The sequence below is a fragment of the Trichomycterus rosablanca genome, chromosome 1 (genome assembly GCF_030014385.1).
Source record: "Trichomycterus rosablanca isolate fTriRos1 chromosome 1, fTriRos1.hap1, whole genome shotgun sequence".
NCBI lineage: Eukaryota > Metazoa > Chordata > Actinopteri > Siluriformes > Trichomycteridae > Trichomycterus > Trichomycterus rosablanca.
In genome coordinates, this window is record NC_085988.1 from 47,716,677 (window position 1) to 47,729,873 (window position 13,197).

At 40.8% G+C, this 13,197-nt stretch overlaps 1 protein-coding gene across 1 annotated transcript in view; it reads right to left on the reverse strand.

Annotated features, from left to right (window-relative positions):
• The window catches only part of lingo1a (leucine rich repeat and Ig domain containing 1a), a 76,535-nt gene extending 74,319 nt beyond the window's left edge, over positions 1 to 2,216 (reverse strand). Inside the window, exon 1 of the mRNA XM_063003686.1 lies at positions 2,070 to 2,216. The gene's annotated coding sequence lies outside the window, so the exon portion shown is untranslated. The remainder of the gene's footprint in view (positions 1 to 2,069) is intronic.
• Between the last annotated feature and the right edge of the window lie 10,981 nt (positions 2,217 to 13,197).

Sequence of the window (13,197 nt, forward strand, 5' to 3'; positions counted from 1 at the left end):
TAATCATGAAAATATCTCAGTCTTTCAATACTGTTTAAAAGGTTTGTTTAAGTCCCTCTAAACCTTGGATTTTTTTTTCCCCCAAGTTGCCGTCCACCCTGTTATTTTTTTACTACTGTCTCTTAAAATGAAGAGCTGTTTTACATACTGACATCATTTCCTGGAGCTCACATGATCTTTTTGGAGGGAAAACAACTGTGGAAAATGAAAATCATTTTAATGTTGTTTTTTCCACATTTTATCCTAACATGTCCACCCTGTTACGGGATATATCAGAAAAAGAAATGCGATTTGATCATTTAAAAAATAATCATACTAAAAAGCAGAGAAATCTTTGTCTAAATTCACTTTTATACTAGCATGGTTTTGCTCACTCGCTAGCTAATGGCTCATTGAATGTCAGAATTTCAACCCTGTTATGGTCCACCCTCTTACGACCTAATACGTAACAGGGTGGACATCACAGTGTATATGAGGTGCATGTGTAATTTATATAGCTTTATTATTCAGTTTGGTTATAATAATAACGGAAATATTGATATTATGTGTTCATCCTTTAAAGAATGGCCTTAAGTGCAGCAGAAAAACAAAAACAACAGTTATGCACAGGGTGGCCAGCCGTACGGCTTTAGGTCGGACAGTCCAGTTTTTCAGCTGCCAGTCCTCCGCCCATGCAACGCTAGGACGGACACTTAAAAATCCTCCTTTTGGAGTGAACTGGTTACATTTTTGATCAATATTATCGGTCATTGGCTCAGGTACATGTCAAAACAAATGCTCGCCCACCACTGGCCAATCGCAGAAGGTCCGTCCTCTAAATGCTAGTCTGTGGTTGAATTTCGCCCGCTCGCTCTGTTCTGCATACACCTCTACTTGAGTCAATTAGTAAACTTTTGGAGGCTGCGAAGAAAAGACTTAAATATCAAAAGTAGACACAACATGGTGAGTAAAACAGTAATTTGTTAACTCTCAGTAAAACTCTGTTATATGGGTTATGGTTTCATTCTGTGTGTGCAGTATCATGTCCCCCTGTTCCTGGTATGACATCCTCCTTTTGGGGTGTAATGTCCTCCTTTTTGTGACTATGAATGTAGCCACCTTAGTTATGCATGTGTCCGTAACAGGGTGAACATCCTGGGTCAGAGACTGCAAAAAATGTTTTAATAAAATCTACAGTTTGTGTGCTTGAGCTTGACCAATATTAGTTTGGAAAAGTATAACATGTCCTTTTCATAATAAAACATGAAAAACAATTAAAAACAGTGTTTCATTTCCAAAAGGCACCCAATTCCAGGAATGACCCATAAGTGTTTAGCATTTTTGTTCAAGACTGTGTCTAGGTGGTTGAATGAAGTACATATTACATGTACTTCAAGTCATGTATGGTTCCCTGTTAGGAGTCCAGGATTTTCATGCAAAATTGAGTCTAGCTGGGTTTCTGTTTTCCGTACAGAACACACAACTCCATAGCCTTACTGAACTGAAAACAATGTTAGATAGATGCTTTATATGCTTTTTTTCAGCTAGATAAAGTGGGTGTCCAGGATTTTCATGCAAAATTGAGTCTAGCTGGGTTTCTAAAAACTGCACAATGTATATGAATTCGGCAGCACCTGGGGAAAAAAAAAAAAAAAAAAAAAAAAAAAAAATATATATATATATATATATATATATATATATATATATATATATATATATATAGTTCTGGCAATGTTCAGGTTTGCACTTACACTAAACGACAGCGTTATATCGAAGGGCAAATGTACGTCACAGAAATGAATATGAATAAAGAACAGGTTAAATACTTTTTAAAACATTCCCTTGGATGAAACTAAAAGAACTGGCTCCCTCGCACAGTGATATTTATCACTCCCTATTGACATTTAAACACCCTTGATAGCAGATATCGACGCTCCATCTGCCATTCACTTAAATACCTACAGCAGCAAAGTCGAACTGGCGTCGTTTGCATCGCATGGAGTTTAAAGAATCCCATTACATACTAATAACATTCATCCTCGGTCATATTTCTATTGTATAGTATAATGTGTGTATATATGCGTACTCACCTACCACCGCTCTTCTTTAGCATCCTTTCGGTTATCTCTCTTACAAGCACACACACACACACTCGCGCTCAGGCACAAAGGGGCAACTCCCCGAGTAGAACGGACTGATAGCACTATCTCAGCTTCATCACTGATGTATGATGTTCGGTCAGTACAATACACACAAAGCACTCGATCTATTCCTGTAGCTTTTACAAGTATCGAACCCGTGAGAGCATCGTGTTGCGAGGCAGGTGCACTAGAGGAAGATTTTCACATGCGCCTGATGCTAGCGCCAGCTCACACAATGAGGGTGGATGCGAAAGCAAGAGAGAGAGAGAGAGAGAGAGAGAGCGAGAGAGAAAGCTAGAGAGAGACTGGTTCCCACATTCATCGGATTCAGATTCAGTATAAGATTCTAAGGTATCAACTGGGACACAAAAAATGTACAGTTAACATACGTTTGTAAGGGTTACATACAGCGATCAGCCATAACATTAAAACCACCTCCTTGTTTCTACACTCTGTCCATTTTATCAGCTTCACTTATAGGAAGCATATAGGAGCACTTTGTAGTTCTACAATTACTGACTGTAGTCAATCTATTTCTCTACATACCTTTTTAGCCTGCTTTCACCCTGTTCTTAAATGGTCAGGACCACCACAGACCAGGTTAGTGTGTGTTGTGTGCTGGTATGAGTGGATCGCACACAGCAGCGCTGCTGGAGTATTTAAATACCGTGTCCACACACTGTCCACTCCTACCTAGTTGGTCCACCTTGTAGATGTAAAGTCAGAGACGATTGCTCATCTATTGCTGCTGTTACCAGCTCATACCAGCACAACACACACTAACACACCAACACCATGTCAGTGTCACTGCAGTGCTGAGAATGACCCACCACCCAAATAATACCTACTCTATAGTGGTCCTGGGAGAGTCCTGACCATTGAAGCATGAAAGGGGGCTAACAAAGCATGAAGAGAAACAGATGGACTGCAGTTAGTAATTGTAGAACTACAAAGTGCTTCTATATGGTAAGTGAAGCCGATAAAAGGGACAATGTGTGTAGAAACAAGGAGGTGGTTTTAATGTTATGGCTGATCAGTGTATACATGATGTGTCTTGGGATTATGTCGCACTCATTAGGTTTTGGGTGCATCTATGAGAATTTGTGTCCATTTAGTCAATAGCGCATTTTGTGAGGTCAGGCACTGATGTAGGAACAGAAAGCCTGGCTCACAAACACCACTCAAATTATTACCAAAGGTGTTCAGTGAGGTTGAAATCAGGTCTTTGTGCAGGACACAAAGAGCCACCAGATCAAACCAGTCAATTATTGACCCACTTTGTGCTCAATGGCACTGTTAAAGTTGGAAGCAAAACTTTATATAATTGATTGTATTCTGTAGTACTATACAGCTGCTATTGATAGGTGTTGCTGAAAGTAAGAGACCACTCCAATTTTTAAAACAAAATTAGCATCTCTAAATGTATGGCAGCTATTCTATTACAGTGTTTATTCATTCATTTATTTTTAATTCAACAAATGCACATTCATTTTATTTAATTAGGTACTGATTTCTTGATAACCTGAACCAAATCGTATTTAACAAGGGGAAGTATTAAAAACCACTAACAGGCGCTCAGGTGGTGCAGCGGTAAAACACTCTAGCACACTCATCGGTTCAAAACTCTGCTTTGCCATCCGGCAGGCTGGGCGCCTACACGAACAACGATTGGCTGTTGTTCAAAAGGGGGGGGTGTGCTGGACGGGACCTCATAACTGATGCAAATACGACCTCTGCTGGCTGATTGATGGCGCCTGCACAGAGACGAGGGATAATGTGGACAGGTGTGTCTCTCCATACACAAAGCTGATCTGCATATGAACTTTCCTCGTGCAGGCTATTGCACATGTGCTGGAAGGGGCATGTGTTAGACTTGGCTCTCCTTAACCAGGGTGGAGATTGACATCAGTAGAGAGGAAGCGTAATGCAATTGGGTAATTGGATACAACTAGATTGGGAGGAAAATACTCCTAACTGTACAAGTGCTAACAGGCTATGTGTCATAAAGGAACCAGTAAGTTTATACATTGTAATTAACAATCCCAACAACATTGCTTGGTACACCAGAACAACACACACAACCATAACCAATAACAAAAATGATATTTTCAGTCACTGCAGTGCTAGTAATGGCCCACCACCCACATCATGGGTGTGACAAAAAGCAACAACCTGGTGACAACCTGGCAACAATTTATTAGATAAAAGTGTAGTGAAAAGGCTTTTACTATAGCAAAAAAAGATGGATTAGACTATGGGAATGTATTTTATGCTTGTATTTGTTATTGCTTAAAGGTGCCACTCTAGCTTATCAAAGCAACTTAGTACTCTGCCCACCTACAATGTCATTATGGCTGGCAGATGGCATGGGGCATAAATGAGGGTCATAGAACTGGTTTTCTTTAACTGACATTCTTGGAATCTCATTAAGCATTAATTCGATGAATTGGCAGAGGACCTTTAAAGTGCAGGCCTCTTTGGCAGATTTTGCTGGCTTCTGTTGTTCTTGCAGTATTTCTGTTTAAAGTTGTGATGGTGGGCATATATTGGCATTCTTTTTTTTCTGGGAAACTGGTAAGTTTTGCCAGTTATGCAGTGCCTTTTGGCTCTTTCTTTTTTGTCCTCATAGCAAAACCACTTGGGCAGGAGAGCTGATTGATAGTTTATTACTGTGTCATATTATTATTATTATTAATAATAATAATAATAATAATAATAATAATATTATATTATTTTGTGAATATTCACATATTCTAAATTACCTACTTCATAAGTGATTGGAGACTTAATTAAATTTTTATTATTTTTTATATAATTTCGTTTCATATGTTTAGCTAATAAATACATTAATACTTGCATTGCTTTAGCATAATTACTCTTAGAACAACTGTACTAAAACTGATTAGAGAACTACATAGGCACAATCTACAGTAGTTTGGAAACTTAAACCTTAAACAATAAACCAGTACAACATTACTGCATGCTCATTGTAATGACCTAAGCTATTTATCACTAATCTAATTTGAACATACATGACATGAATATGCACACCCAGCAGACTGATTCTGAGGTTTAGAGTCAGAGGTTTCATATGGAGCTGTACTTCTCATTATGAGGACCTGGTGGCACTATTGGACTCAGAGAAGGAGATTTTTTTTCTTGTGAAGCAATGTCATTAAATTCTACACAATGCTCTCTCAAGACATGTCCCTGGAAAGCAACAATAGCTCCATGGCATCTAAATGGAGCCACTAATAAAAGAACAGATTTCTGTCCTGATAGAGGTCCCTGATCCTCCACATGTGTTGGCATAGTTGTTTATTATGCGTGCACATGTATTGTTTGTTTGTTTATTAGGATTTTACCCTCATGTTTTACTCTTTGGTTACATTCATGACAGGAACGGTAGTTACTCATTACACAAGATTCATCAGTTCACAAGGTTATATTGAACACAGTCATGGACAATTTCGTATCTCCAATTAACCTCACTTGCATGTCTTTGGACTGTGGGAGGAAACCAGAGCACCCGGGGGAAACCCACGCGGACACGGGGAGAACATGCAAACTCCACACAGACAGGACCCAGACCGCCCCACCTGGGGATCAAACCCAGGACCTTCTTGCTGTGAGGCGACAGTGCTACCCACTTAGCCACCGTGTGCACATGCAAATCAGATCACAACCTTAGTTAGGGACCAAAAGGCAACCAACCAAATTAATGCATCATGTGTCTTTAAAGAGATAAAGTGACTGTGTACATACAATTGTCTATTGTTTTATAAGCTACACTTACCATACTGATGTACTTTGTGGGTATACAATTACTGAATGTAGCCCATCTGTTGCTCTGTACACATTTTACCCAACTGTACCAACTTTATCAATAGAAAGCATAGGACCACCAAGTGCTACCATTCATAGCACTGCAATAACACTAGTGTAGTAATGACAGGGTAGTCATGGCTTTCAGGTTGTACTGGTATGAGTGTATTAGGTGCATCAGGATTTTTAAATACTGTTTCAACTTACACTTCATTAGGAACAAACAGTCCCCTTTTAGTGCACAGTTAGAGACTCACAATGCACATTGAGGGGGTAGTTTGTGTACAGTTTATTTCTTTCTTTATAAACACAGCAACCTCTAAAGATGCTCGGTTACATTAGCAATCGGTTAAACAAAATGTTCAAGATGTCGAAGTCTAAAGCAGCTAAAAACACTACTCGGGTAGCTGAGTTTGGAAAACCCCCAACCAACCAGCAGGTCCTTCAACTTCTGTACATTGCAAGGTGGATCATCCTATAGTGCATCCTAGTGGCATCTCCTTCAAAAGTAAACAATGCACATGTGCCTGGCCATCAATGTGATCTTGATCTTGGAAAAAAAAAAGGATTTGTTAGACTTGTCAACCTTCCTGCAGTGCTCTGATGTCCAGTTCTGATGCATGTGCAAGTTGTAGGTGCTTTCACAGTGAACATGGGTTAGCATGTGCACTTTAATTGACCTGCTACTACACAGCCCTATACAAAGAAGGGTTCAATGCACTGTGTGTTGGGACATATTAAGCTCATGACCTGATCTGTACCAGTTGCCATGATGTCCTGTCTTGGCTGCCCAACAACCTAAAGGCTGTTTGTCGCTTTTCCCTTCTTGAACAACTGTCAGTGGGTATCAGCTTATGTGAAAGCTGGGACCAGGGAACAGATGGCACCCTAGGGCAGAATCGGATGGGCAGTGGTTGTAGTACACTTCTTCTTGCACTTGCACAAGCCCTGCAAGTCCTTGTCCATGGATAGTCACCAAAAATGTTGACACAGAAACTCCAGCCTGTGGTTGGCCTCTAGGTGTCCTGCAAAAGGCCCCCCACTGCAGGATCTGTTTTCTGAGAGAGAAAGGAACAAATAATGTCCTGAAGGGACATTGCCTTGGTCAGGCACCCTGCCACTGAGCCATCCTGGGCACCCAATAAACTGGGCTCACTATAGGGAGAAGAGGTTGGTGGCGCCCATTGTCTCTCTAACAAGTCTGGCTTGGTGTTCCTTAAGCCAGGCTTAGAAAGAAAGAATGAAGTCAAACTGGATGAAGAACAAGACCCATTTGGCCAGGGGGAAGTTAAAGCACTTGGCTTCCCATTTGTACATTGCAAGGTGGATTATCATACATCCTAGTGGCATCTCTTCCAGAGGTAAACAATGCACATGTGCCTGGCCATCAATGTGATCTTGATCTTGGAAAAAACTGGATTCGTCTGGATTTGTCAGACCTGTCAACCTTCTTCTTTTTCCACAAATTCTTAAGGTCAGTCCACACCAGATGTTTGGCTCCCTCTAGCCAGTCTCTTTATTCCTTAACAACAAGTCTGAGTGCCAGTAGTTCCCTGTCATTACAATGTCATTAGCATATCTGAGATTGGAAATGGTCTTTTCACCAATTCCTAATCCTCCATCACATACTTATAGCACCTTTCCCATCACTTGCTCTCCAAAGATGTTAATTAAACAGACATGTCGGGACGTTACATCCTTGTCGGAGTCCCTTTCTGATTGTGTTGACAGCTATACAGCTGTTGTTGGCTATACAGATTTAGAAGTAGTTCGACCAGGTACAAGATAAAACTCGTCTCAAACATGGTTATCCATAATTGGTCACCTGTACCATTTAAAAAGGCCTTTGTGAAACATGGGTATAGTACTTAGTTCCTTCCCTTTGTGTGCCTCTTCTTGGGCTGAATCCAGTTTGTAATTGGGCAATCTCTTCTTCAAGTTTGGTTTGCCTTTATTTTTGTATTGATAGCACGTGAGACCTGTACAATGATCCAGTAGTTGCTATATTGGAGCAAGTCACCTTCCTTAGGCAGTGGCTGATTACATACACTCTTTTGGCCAGATTTGCACTTTTCTGCAGACTCTGTGCAGCTTGTTCAGAGTCATTATTCCACCAAACCTGAACAGCTCAGTTTCTATGTCATCTGAACAATGTGCCTTTTGCTTAGCAAGTTCTAGCATGGCATACATAATCTCTTACTTTAGTGGTAGTTCTTTTTAATGAACAAAATCTGTGTTCTTATCTTCACAACTGTACAATTCTTCACAGTAGTTCATCCATCTTTGACACACCTCTATTGGTTTTTCCCATTTTTGTCCTTGATGGCTGTAGTTTGATGTTAGAATGGTGTGGTGAGCTTCCACACTATCTGGGATACAGGTCTGGTATTGCCTTTTTTGCATTTTCTTCCAGCTCACTGCAAAATGAATTAAACTGGTAATTTCTAAGTTCCTCAAGGTCCATCCGCAGTCAGTTTGACAGCACTTCAGTTCAAATAGCCTTTGTTGTTTCCAATTTATTTGTGAATGTGAGCCCCTTGGTCTGACTGGTGATAGTCATGCATGGGTTATGATTGTGCCTCAGTTCAGTTAGCCTTTGTTGGGTAATATAGGGTAAACTGAAAAAAAGTGCCAGTCTCTGCTCTGCTAATCTCTACTTTGCTTTGAGACTCATTAAAAGTGTGGAGTTTTACCCAGGGGAAAAAAGGGAAGGACATTTGACAGCACATACTTTGAGCACTTTGCCTGGATTGTTGTCCGTTCCATCAGCTTTCTGTAGGTTGATTCTGCCACCATGCTGCTTTGTGGCTCAAATCGAGCATAGAAGTTGTAAGTGAATTTGAATGAGAGGCAGATGGTGTAATCCTGTAATTGGTGATCACCGGGTGTCACCGCTGTTTTGAAAGTGGCTGTAGATGCTCTGGCTATGTGTGCACTTTGATTCTCTAAACACTTGGGACTGTTTGTACGTCATTGTTCTAAGGGCTATTTTCTTTCTTGCTCAGACCCTCAGCAGTGCAGATACCTCCACAGTCATCCAGGCTTTGTTTGTGAGTGTGGTGATTGTCTTGGAGACAGTGACATCATCAATGCATTTAACTATGTACCAGGTCACTGATCTTGTGTACTCCTCCAAGCAGGTGGAATCACCATATTGCACCCTTCTCAAACATGTCCCAGCCAATGTCCCAAACATTCATGAAGAGCAGAGATGGTTCCTTCTGGCCATGTTTTACCCTGTTTCAGAAACAGTTTGGAGCATCTGGCAAGTGGTCTGTATAACAGAAATGAGATCTGAGTAAATGAGATGGAGGCAGGGCTCTGAGCTGTACCCTGTAATGTTTGTCTAAAGGTCCAGCAGGTTTGCTCCTCTTGTTGCAAAGTCCATATTTTGGTAGAATTTAGAGAGCAGTCTTAAAATTTGAATGATTAAAATCTCCTACAGCAATAAACAGTCCATCTGGATGAATGCTGTGCAGATCGTTAATAGCTCCATGCAGTTTACACAATGCCTCTTCGCATTTGCTCTAGCAGGAGATACACCGTGAGTACAATACATACAGTATGGTTGGATAATTTGTTCACTGTATGTATTAAGAAAGTTTTAGTTCTAGTTGAGGTTCTGGTTGAGGGTCTGAATACCTTGCCGAAAAAAACTCCTTCTCACTTTCTCTGTATTGGCCTTCAGGGAGCTAAGTGCTAGAGCCTGCCAGTCTTGCTTAGTGCTGTTTCCAAACCAGGATGTGATGTTTCCTGTGACGATGCTTTCAGTGGTGCAGGTGTAGAAGTTCTGCAGCACCCTGGAGGGTAATCTGAAGTCCCTTAAACATATGAGGTGATATAGACGCTGACAGGCCTTCTTTGACCATTGCTGACGTTGAGGAGGAGATTGTTATCCTGGCACCGGTTCTTCATGTGTTTTATCTTCTCCAGGTAGGCCCTCCTATCATTATCAGAGATCAGGTCCACCACAACAGTGTCGTCAGCAAATTTGACAATGATAATAGAGCTGGAAGTGGCAACAGTCATAGGTGTATAGTAAGTACAACAGTGGGCTCAGAATGCAACTGTTTGTGTACCAGTGCTGAGGGTGTGTGACACATGTTTGCCTACCTGTACTGCTTGTGTTGTGTCAGTCAGGCACATGGAAATCCAGTGATGAAGTCCTAGGTTCTTCAACTTGGTGGTTAGTTTAGAGGGAATAATAGTGTTTAACGCTGAACTGTAGTCAACAATTGCCACTTAGCATCCAGGTGAGTTAGTGCTGTGTGAAGAAGGTAAGTAATGGCATCATCCGTAGAGCATTTGTGGTGGTATGCTAACAGTAGAGGAGTCCAGAAGTGAAGAGATGATGAAGTTTCTGATAATCCTTTTAAAGCACTTCATCATGACTGATGTTAGGGATACTGGGTGATAGTTTTAGTGAAAACTAAAACACTGCAGTCTCTGAATCTCTGAACGCTGGGCAGTTCACTGAAGTCGGATATAGTCCAGTTTATTCTCCAGAGAGCATATATTAGCAAGGAATAATGATGGTAGAGCTGTCCGGCTAGGGTCATCCTTTAGCCAAGCATAGACCCTGGCTTACTTCCAATGCTTTCCTGTCTTTTTCAGGTCTGGTTCTCGTAGCAAGCAGAGATTCCATAGCGTCTGTAGGAGATCATCTTCCAGACTGATTTCTGGTTGTTTATTAACTATAACAGGGTCTGGTAGAGGTACATATAAGCGGTGGTTCTTTCCATGTAGTTGTGACAGTAATGGACAAAAAGCTTGAACTAGTAAGATTTTCTAGCCTGGAGAAGCTGCTGTATGTTAACATGCCGTCATCTTTGGTGTCAGTCTTCTCTAAAGGCTTTCCACAACATTTTAAAGTGTGCCGGTGGAAATTATTGCCCCTTCAGTCAAAGAAGCATCAGTGAAGTCAGGTACTGAAGTTGGATGAAAAGGCATGGCTTGCAACCAACTTTAAAATGAACTCTTAAGATGTTTTACTGGGTTTGAGGTCAGTGCTCTGTACAGGCCACTGGAGTCCCTCTACACCAAGCTCCTCAAACCATATCTTTATGGACCTCACAGTTGGAGGCATATCATTTTTTTTATGTAATTCATTTTATAGACCCGTTAATGTATAATGTATTTGCTAAAAAGCATCTCCTCCATTTTGGAAATATGCTTCAGCGTTTTCTCTAATATATTGACTAGATTTAAGTGCTCAGTTAAGTCAACAGCTCTCGGCTAAAATGAACACTAACCAGAGAAAGACATACAGATTTTACAATGATTTTCTCTCAAAAATCACTAGCACAATGAGCTAACTGCCCAATTGAAAGACCAAGGCAATCGAAAGCCCTTTATTTCAAAGCATTCAAACCTTATCTTTCAAAAGGCCAGTGTGGCTGCCAATTTTTATTCAAATCAAGCAGGAGGACACCTGGTTCCACTTGTTTAATCAATTTGTCTGGCTCTTCAAACGATTAATGATTTGTATTAGGTGTGCTTCTGCTGGTTTTAAATGAAATCCTGCAGCCACACCAGCAATGACAAAAAATATAGAGATCAAACAGCAAAATATTCATGTTAAAGTAACATGATGATAAAGTGATGATAAAGATATTTCAAAAACAAAATATTCGTAATGTTTATGTCCAAACTAGACTAATCTACAGCACCTCAGCAGTTGAATGACTGTCGGTAGGTACTGTAATGATTTAGGGCTAAGAGGTGACAAGAGGGGGTGGACACACGCAGAGATGTTAACAAAAGTGTGTTACTAACAAAAGACAAGGTTACACAAGACAGGTTTAAACAAGACAAGACACAAACACACAACCTATGCTACATGCTAAGCTAACAATGCTAAAGCTAATATAAGCACACATTAACATGACCCTAAATCCTGTGCTAAGCTAACACACACATCCAGACTAAACTACACTAGAACAAGAACTAAACAAGACTTCTAAACATGGACAGGAGCTAACGTGCAAGGGCAAACAGAGCAGAGTCAAAATCAAACCAAAAGAACATGTGCTAGGAAGCAAACGCATGACAAAGGCAAAGCTAATTAAAATAGTTCCCACTGGGGGACCCACAGCTGTCCTCTTAAATGCCTGTGGGTAAATATTCAGAGACCAATCAGAGTGAGGGGGCATGGCAGGAGTCCCAGGAGCACACATATGCTGGATACGTGACAGGTACTTACCACAGCTGTCTGTTTAAAGATGCTTAAACCCAGTAATTTGGCCCTTACCAAAGCTATTGATCATATGTGCTGCATTCAACATGTGTACTATCAGCCCAACATTATGTGTCTGACCATAATATGCACAACTGTTGCAAAATAAGCATTGTCATGTACACTTTTGGAGGGTGGTCCAAAGGCAAGACTTTTATACGATTAATAAAACAGAATCAAAGAATCAAAAAAGTCATACAGGCTTATTTACATTTATCCCACTAATTGGGTTACAAGCATGCCACCATGTGCCCTTTACTTGATCACAATCACTGTTTACAAACAAAAAATGGCAGACTTCCCTGCTAACTGACTACCATCTTAGGATACTATTGTTGTTAAGAAGAATACAATCGGCTGCTTGTAGATATCTGGCATCTGGTAAATAGTGGAAAATAAATATATACATATACATGTACACTGATCAGCCATAACATTAAAACCAACGCCTTGTTTCTACACTCACTGTCCATTTTATCAGCTCCACTTACCATATAGAAGCACTTTGTAGTCCTACATTTACTGACTGTGGTCCATCTGTTTCTCTGCATGCTTTGTTACCCCCTTTCATGCTTTTATTCAATGGTCATGACTCTCCCAGGACCACTACAGAGTAGGTATTATTTGGGTGGTGGTTCATTCTCAGCACTGCAGTGACAATGACATGGTGGTGATGGTGTGTTAGTGTGTGTTGTGCTGGTATGAGTGAATAAGACACAGCAGTGCTGATGGAGTTTTTAAACACCTCACCGTCACTGCTGGACTGAGAATAGTCAACCAACATAAAAACTATTTAGCCAACAGCACCCTGTGGGCAGCATCCTGTGACCACTGATGAAGGTCTAGAAGATGACCAACTCAATCAGCAGCAATAGATGAGCGTTCGTCTCTGACTTTACATCTACAAGGTGGACCAACTAGGTAGGACTGTCTCATAGAGTGGACAGTGAGTGGACACGGTATTTAAAAACTCCAGCAGCGCTGCTGTGTCTGATCCACTCATACCAGCACAACACA